The following is a 9,052-nucleotide window of genomic DNA, read 5'->3' as shown; positions in this document are numbered from 1 at the left end:
TGGTTTACAGTAGATTCAACCACCAGCCTACATTGACCTCATCCGTCTCTATTACTCCAGGGGCTCTCATACCTGCATCGTTTCATAATCTGGCAGACTGTAAAATCATAAGAACACAATTTGCAATGGTGGCCGACATCAAGAGACAGTGGGAGGGACGTAAGCAGACCCTGTGTATACCTGAATGAACCTGTGTTTAAGTATAGACTGCGACACAGTGACTCATCACTTGGCAAAGAAGTCAATCTCTTTCTTTTTCCTCAAAACACAGGATGTGATGTAACTACTCCAGAGAGTCTATACTGGCAAACCAGTGTGGACGTCCAATTAGATGTGGATTAGATCATTAGCATCTCTAAAATCACATGAAATCGCTCTTAAAAATCAGCTTTTTCGTTTAAGTCGAACTAAATAAAACCTAAATATAGTATTGTGCACTTCATTTACATTGATTGTTGACAAGCTGCTGCCACTGAATTTTGTGGAGAATAATGTGTTTTTACAAACTGACGTTAAATGTCAGCTTTTAACCTTTCAGCGTGTCTCCGTTCCTCCCCCGATGTAAAAGTGCAGGTAAAATATCCAGGATACAAATGCTGTCATCTTTCATCTTGGGTCCAGCCCCTACATGTGCCGAGCCAATCGCAAGTAAGTTTCAACTGTCAATCATGACGTCGAATCACATTTATACTCTCTGAAACCACACAAGTAAAGATGTAAAAAAAAAAAGTAAAATAGGAGATAATGAACTCAAGGTGCAGACGAAGATAAATCCTAAAATCCAAATATATGGTGCAAACATAATTTAAAAAAATTGAATTAAAAAATGAGTCCTTTCAACAGAATCAGGTCCATATCGGTCCTGACAATCTAACCCTGTCAATTAAAGGTAGAGCTAATTAGACCGATAATGACACGACCTGAGATTGTTAAGTTTACTTGTTACTTTCCCTGCTTGGAGAAATATATACGGGAAATAATTACTTCTCAGCTGGCCTCAGTTTACACTTATGCAATGTAGCCTCAAGATATTGACAGTATATGAAGGGTGCGTCCCAAGTGCTGTTCCAGAGAAGCAGCAGTGTTTTGTAGAGTGAAATTCTAAAGAAATTCACAGTTGCTCTGTTCCTGAAAGTTCACGGGCCTGTCTGGCTGGATGAACTACATGAAGCAGAACGACATTAACTGGCAGCGGCACACCTAACTTCAGTGTCAATGCTTTTCAGTTATTACTGAAACCCATGAGTTCAATTCTCTGTCAACATAAAAATATGACTTTTATGCCCACTTTCTGAAAAGCATTCTGGGAAATATAGCGCAGGTTGTTTAACGGTGAGGGTGGGATTTTCTTTTACTCAACTAAATTTTGATATGTAATAATGTTGAATTAGCTTAGCGTATTGAATGTGCGTCCTTCCTTCCTCCTCTCTCATCTTTTTGTCTGTCATCATCCCTCCTTCACCTCTTTCCATCTGCTCATTTTCTGATCTTCCTCTCCAATCCCATGATCTCGTCTTCTCACCTCACCCAAAAAGGGGAGGGCCTTGTTATATAAACCTGTTGCTTTCTTTGCCAATTTAATGCCATTAGCTGTTCCATAAATATAATCACATGACATTGTTGTCTATGAAGTACATTTCCATTAGCTGTGAGTAGAGCTGGGTGTTAAATGAAGGTCTAGTGTTGTAGCTGAGACTTTTTCAAGTTTTTTTTCACACCAGGTCTGCACACTGCCTCCAGGAAATAGCCATATGCTCGCACCACAGACAAAGTCACTCACTCTCTCCCACACACTAGGCTTCACAAATACATCACCACAGCATCTACAACCTTAGTTTATGTTTGACAGCACAAAGTTGAGCATGACCTTGCGATTGGTAAGAAAAAGCATTTTATTCAATACTTAATTTAATACATTTCATACATTACTTTTACCTCAGTGAAATGCACTGAATGTAGCTTAACACTATCAACAGAGCTGTGGTGAAATACAGCTAAGGCATCATTGATCTGAAACCACAGAGAGCTCATTCTTCTGCTTTCACACTGTATTTGCATAACTGCACTTTACCCCCTCTATCACACTCACACACTCTCATACTCTTTGGCCGTGTGCAGTTGCATGCATGTGTTTATTTTGTATGACCATCCAAGTGTTTCAAGTTATGCGCATGTTCAATGTTTTTGGACACCCAGAGAACTACAGAGATGGAGCTGGTGGTGTGTGTGTGTGTGTGTGTGTGTGTGTGTGTGTGTGTGTGTGTGTGTGTGTGTGTGTGTGTGTGTGTGTGTGTGTGTGTGTGTTCCTCTCCCTTACTCAAAAACAACTACCACAACTAGAAGCCCAATCCCGACACTTACCTTAAACTTAACCCAGTTCTAATCCTAAACCTAAAACCAACAGTAGAGTAGATTCAATCTCAGAAGAGTCAAACATTAATCACAAGGTTTATATTTTGCACTTTGTGTTTTAGCCACTTAAACATGCAAATTGGAAACTTTAAACAAATTGGCAAATTCTTCGATAGCATGCGTGTGTAACACAATTAAATTGTTCTGCTTGCTGGGTAATAATCTATGAAAAGATCATTGCTCCTTTTTCAACACAAACTTCAAATTACATATAATCCAATATATAATAAATATCTAAGCACATTAACTGCAGGAAAGTGGCAGCTTCAATTAAAGTTAGCAGGTTTGGCTTGTTTAAGTCATGAGTCATCATAAGAACAGTTGTTTTTCAGAGGGTGAGATAGTTTTACGCTGAACTAAGTGATAAATCTCAGGAGGGTATTTTGTGTTTTAAAATGAGGTCCACAGAAATGATTGCAAAAGACAATTAAACTTATTTTAACTATAATTCACTTCTATTACAATAAATACATTTCCAACTATAAAATATGTTAGATACCATCAATCAACAACAATCTCATTCATCATGACATATACAGAAATTCTGGCACTGAAACTTCTGTTTGGAACAAGATGGAGATTTGACTTGAGGCTATACATGCAAAATAACATAATCAAATAAAACATTTTATAATCTAGGCCGTGTTTGTGTGGATGTTCATGTATCAGCACACCTGTTAAAGCTAGAGGCACAAAACACTGTTCTGCTGGAGGATATCTCACATTTATTATTGTATTTCTCGAATGTTTTCCCTTTTTCTCCCCGACACTGGAGCTGCCAGTTCCCCTCGCGCTGCGGCTCTTGTTCCTGCTAACTCCCACTGTCGGCCCGCGGAGGGTGTAAACAATGTTCCTCCTCGGATGCACGTGGACTTCAGCCAACTGCTTTGTTTCACCTGTCGGAGAGAAGCTTCACCAGCAGAAAAACATGGTTTCAGACGAACCCCCGCACAGCACAGGTACTCCAACCATGGAGTAGGAGTTCCGAGTGCAATGACAAGAACACGATCCCTCACTGGCTTCAAGCTTCCCACCTGCGAACCCCTGAAGTTGTGTTTGTTGGGACACTGACCTTTTCCCAGTAGGAAGATTATTAGGGTCTATTATCTGAACGATTCATCTGAAATAGTTTACTATCACGTGGTGCACCACACATCCTGCAGAGTCCACCTAAAGCCTGTTGAAGACAAAATGGCACCCCTGGTCCTGACTTGTAGTTGGTTGCAGTGGTACAGATGTTCGGTGGTGACCAATTGATGAAAGTCCAAAAGAAGTCGTACCCACATGTTGGTCGTTTACACACACCTACCTTCTTTGGTCTGGACCTTAAGACTATAATAACAAGTGTGAGAGGTGACTCAGACCACAGATCGGACCAACGGACCAAAATTCAGTCTCAGCAATATTGGCGATCTCGGTCTCTTTTTTTGGACTGTTCAGACTTTTTGACCGATAGCAGGAAGGATTAAACAGTAGATGAAGAGAAAGAAGTAGAGGTCGCTCACAGGATTGCAGCAGTCTTCACCTCAGAGGATATAAAGTTTGAACAATGAGGAAGTTTATTTTGTTGCATTTTAAAGCCAACTTAATGAAAAGAACTGGTGCCTTCATTTCCTCCATTCAAACTCTTTCCAACGATTTGTCAACACATGTTACAAGTAGTCACAGCCCAAATAAGTGATGACAGGACAAACTAATACTAAATTATTTGGTGCATTCTGTCAATTACGATGTGGAATCAAAACTAATTGATCAAATGTACACAACAAAACAAAGAGACAAGCTTTGGTTTGGATTTTATTGTTTGTTATCTGCATAAACCTTTACATTATCAACTCGGTATAATGTGATTTTTCTGCAGAGGTTAGTTACACATGAGCTGCTCATTTTGCAGATTATATAGGAGGAGGTTCGTGTGCAGAAAGCAAACAATCTTCCATTCCATCCTCTGCCCACTCAAGAATATACATGTGCACACTAACAATAATTGCTACCCTGAAGAAACCCTTGATCCCTGCACATCAAACAGGCGATGAAAGACCTGGAAAGAAAAAGACTCATTACACAGCGTACAGCAGTGCTATTTATATGTGAAAGACTTGATCCCATGGGAGAGCGGGAGGAAGAGAGGAGTGTATGGAGGGAGATACAGTGAGAGAGAAGGGGGAGCACTGGGAGAAAAGAGTGAGAAAATAGACTTTCTACCTCCAGCCTGGTGGCGATCTCCATCTCCCATCGAGCAAAACACACCCACACACCAGCACCTTATGATGACCTCTGTGAGGCACACAGGGATTGAACCAAAATGACAAAATGGCGCTCTCTAGTGGCTGCAAGTTGTAGTTTTTGAGTTTATCCACTACAGTGTAATTTCTTATTCACTGAAGCTTTTTCTGTATTTTTCTAACTTCTTTAAATTTTCTTCGTGTCACACCTCAGGATGCACAGCCCATTTCATCCTATGCTATCCAATGTGTTGTTCTACATGTTCTCTGCACCTGACTGATCTCTGAAGTCTCAGTTTGATTATACACCACATATTGATCATATATTATATCATCACATAGAGATTTGTTTGATATTGATTATGTATAAGTCAATCAAGATCCACCCATGCCATTTTTGTATTGTTTTTCCATCATCTTGTTTTTATGGATTTGAAATAAAGTCTTTCGGGTAAAAGATTTCGGGTAAAAAGGACTATCCTTCCCTTCAGACATTCTACGAAGGTTCCGTGGTCAGACCAGCACAGGATCCTTAATGACCCATCATGTTCTCTGAATTTGATCAGTTACCTTCAGGCAGAAGTTACAGAGCCTATAAAACCAAACACCTCAAGCTCTCATTCCCCAACGTCTGTCACCGACTCATCACGTTGACTCGACCATGTATCTCAATAACCTTTGCACATTTTTAGGTTTTACTTTTTCAGCTTTTATATCCTTTCAGTGTTTTTGGAGGCAGGTGCAAAATTCAACTCGCTTTTATTCTGGGTCTCACACAATATATCCTTGTGGACAGTTGTTTGTTGTTTGTTGCATAAAGTACTGTTCTGCAGCTGCTGTAGCACTTTGGCCCAGGGGGACAGTAAATTTGATTTGATTTGATTTGAAAGTGTCTAAATTCTTTTCAGCCACTAGAGAGCGGCAGATCTCCTTTTTTAATCCTTGACTGAGCTGTCAGTGTTGGTTGAGTTGCTCTTTCTTGTGTTACACAACAACCGGACTGGGTTAGAGGTGATGTAAAAGACTGACATGGAGATATAAATCTTTTTAATAACATGTCTAATTGGTTCCGTGTATCGTTCCCATGTAAATCACCTCGACAGCATGACAGGATCACAGAAAAATCACCATAAGGTCACAAAATAATAATATGTGAAATGAGTTCATTAATATTGGTTTTATGTTGTTGTCTATGTGATTAATTGCTACTTCAAATAAGATCATTGAACGTCCCTCAGGAATTTAGTTTCCCTCCTGAAATCTGTTTTTGTGATTCCTAAAGTAAACCAGGATAAGTTTACAGGTTTAACAACTAACTCTTATCATGTTTACATCTCAGGTTTGAATGTCAGTGGTTTTTCCAGCTTCTCTATACCCAGCATCATGTCTTATCCACAACACCAGCAATACCCGCGTATATTAGCTCCACCCGAACAGTTGTTCTGGTCTGTGCATTATGATTTCCAGTCATCTTTCAACGCTGAGTTCTCTGATGTGACTGATAGGAACAGGCGACACTCCTTTCAGACTCGCGTGTTTCTTAGAAGCACTCAATTAAAATTACTGGTGCTTGTAATACACATCTTTTTCTGTCAAATGGGGCCCTTGCTTCCTCTCTATCCTATTGTGTTTGAATTTGGGACTTCCAGCATTTCTCACTGGTTCAGATTACACAAATAAGAGCTGATGTATTGTTTATTTGGGTGTGACTGGGTGGATATGGTTTCCTTCAGACAACCTGAGCTTCTCCCAGTGACTCACTGCAACAAAACAAAAAGCAGGAAAACTGCATTTATGTAGAAAATACTAAGAATACTTTATTGTCACGGTAGTATGTGACGATCTCATAGAACGTATTTGTGCATGCAAGACATTTTAATCTGGTTTCCAACATGTTCACTGCAGCACAATGTGTCAAGTCCTGGACCCAGACCGGAGCCACTGGTCCTGACAACAGAATGGATGATTGCAGTGTAGAACTGGCTCAGCAGCTCTTGAAGCAGGAAGTGGAGGAAGAACACCCTCTGCATCAAGGCAACTGTAGTCATTGAATCCTGTAACAGAGTGTTTCTGAGATGACTGGGATGATTGTGGAGTCTTCAAAACAGGACGACGGTTCACATGAGGTGATCTGGAGCAACCATGAGGGCCAGACTTGGGGCAGACTTTCAGACACGAGGGTGACACACCATCTGGGTCTGGGGCCTTCCTGATCATCCGATGCACGTTGTATTTGTTGCTTCAGCTGATGGGAAGTGGGTGATGATCGCAAGGGGTGCAGTTGGTTGTGTCACGTGTGAGATGGAGGGCGAGGGTTCTCATGGGTGTGGGTTCTATCAAACTGATGGTTTACGACGTCAGCCCGTTGATGTTTCTCCTCAGTGTTGGTGGGTGGTCACCTCTGCACACAGTGTTTTCTAGTGACAGGCTGGTTCCTGTGAAATTTTTTTAATTTTTTTATTTAGGCTCACGTTGAGAAGTACATACAGTGTGGCACATTATTCTGTATCAACCAATCCAGATTCCGATCTTCTCATAATTTGCTGTTGTCATTGCTTTTAACAAACTGGAAATCTTTATCAACTCAAAGTCATAACAAAAGCAAAACTGGACAAGAGCCTTCCAAAGAATTCCTATCTCTAAATTCCTGATGTGTGTGTGTGTGTGTGTGTTTATGTGTGTCTGTTTGTACTTACTGTAAATTATTTACATAGATCCTCTTCTTCTGAAATTCCACATTGTTATAGAGAAGTCCCATTTCCTTCTTTTCATGGCTTCTTCGACCAACACAAACTCAAACTCACGTACAAAAGAACCTCACACCTCAAAGAGTCACTGCTTTCGTAACAGAAACACTTCACATTCCCTTTTTTGTTAAATGACCGGCAACGTAATGTTCACTTTACTTAGAAATCATCATTTTGTGCCTTTGAAAGCGAAAAGCTTGATTCTGGGATTGTCAGATGAGACTTGTTTCTGTGAAGACACACTCTTGGAAGCCTGAGTTTCTGCGCAAATGAAATGTCAGGAGGTCACTACCTCATAGAACTAAAAGTAGAGTTGTGTTTATGTGTGTGAGGACGTTGACAGTCCTCTGTCGACAAGTTCCTCCCACATTTACTTTATTATTTTTCTGAAAAGGGACGATGTACATTAACTAAACACCCGAGTTCGTTTTCTTGATGTTGATTGGCTTCCTGTCGTGATAAAAATAGTTCAATGCTACTACTACTACTGCTAATAATAATAATAATATACCACTGCACTAATTTTGACTGGTCGTGCTGTTGGCTTCTTTAGACAGATCATTAAAAACACATACAAATTCAACAAATACATAATATATATGGATAGAAAATATGTAAGAACACACTCTTTTCAGAGCTTAAAGTCAAATCAGCAATCGCAGACACAAAAAAGTCTTCTATTCATATTTTAAAGAAAAGCCAATACGTGGATATATACATACAATTTGTAAACCGATTTGTATTTATGGGTTATTCCTTTTCCTCTTTTCCCAGCAGCATTTGAAGGCTGCATTCCCGCCAATCAGAGAGAACCTTTGAGCCAGCGTCATGTGTTGCCCAGCTTTCTTTCACTTTCATATTCCATAGAAGAACCAGAGTCAGTCGTAGCTTTCTCTGTGAGACTGTGACAATTATTGATCCTTCAGTTATCAAATCAAAACATGAATGTTGATTACAGTCATAGTTCACTGCTGTCCTCTGAGCAAACACTCCTTAAACTGTAGCCTGCTTTCCCAGGCAGTGGTGGGAAAGCAGAAAACTACAAATCAACTAAGATTCAAATCCTTATCAACAAAATAATTCCATCCATTTACTAGCCAGGTGGTTGTTTCAGTTTCATTCTGACAACAGTGTCCTCTTACAAACTCAACCTGTGCTTCTAAATAATTTATGTTGAGCTGCCAAGATTCTGGGTACTTGAGAGGCTGATATTTATGTCCTCGTTGAACTGGAGGAATAGAAAAGAATCTAGTGCTGCTCAGATACAGCAATGTGTAAACTGGTTGTGTTTCTGTCTGCGTTTGTTTGTTTGTTGGCAGGATTATGAAAAACTACTCAACCAGGCCCAACACGCCCCTCATGAAATCACCTTTAAATTCACTAGATGATTTGGGGATCTGAACCAAATTGCACACGCTCATAAATATCAGTCCCCTAAACATGCGTGACTATTTCATCAAGCCAAAAAATTAGGATTAAGTGAAGTATTATTATACTTTAACATGTTTTGGCTTCTGATAAACCTACAAATTAATGGATTTATAACCCAACCTGAACCAACAAGCCCAGAGCCAACTGGAAATCTGGGCGGAATATCGCTTCCGTGACCACACATGTAGGATCCAATTATATCTACAAAAGCACGAAGGCAGAACAGAACTGAACAAA

The 9,052-nt window shown here is 40.0% G+C and overlaps 1 long non-coding RNA gene across 1 annotated transcript; it reads right to left on the bottom strand.

Moving 5' to 3' along the window:
* Positions 1-6,428: 6,428 nt before the first annotated feature.
* LOC138407851 (uncharacterized) lies at positions 6,429-7,473 on the bottom strand. The gene is made up of 2 exons (XR_011241174.1): positions 7,334-7,473; positions 6,429-7,072 (listed from the first exon to the last, which is right to left on the bottom strand). It is a non-coding gene; the product is annotated as an uncharacterized lncRNA (long non-coding RNA).
* Positions 7,474-9,052: the final 1,579 nt, after the last annotated feature.

The sequence above is a fragment of the Paralichthys olivaceus genome, chromosome 5, assembly GCF_024713975.1.
Source record: "Paralichthys olivaceus isolate ysfri-2021 chromosome 5, ASM2471397v2, whole genome shotgun sequence".
Taxonomy (NCBI): Eukaryota; Metazoa; Chordata; class Actinopteri; order Pleuronectiformes; family Paralichthyidae; genus Paralichthys; species Paralichthys olivaceus.
Note: the sequence above shows the minus strand (reverse complement) of the source record. Positions and strands in the feature narration are given on the sequence as shown.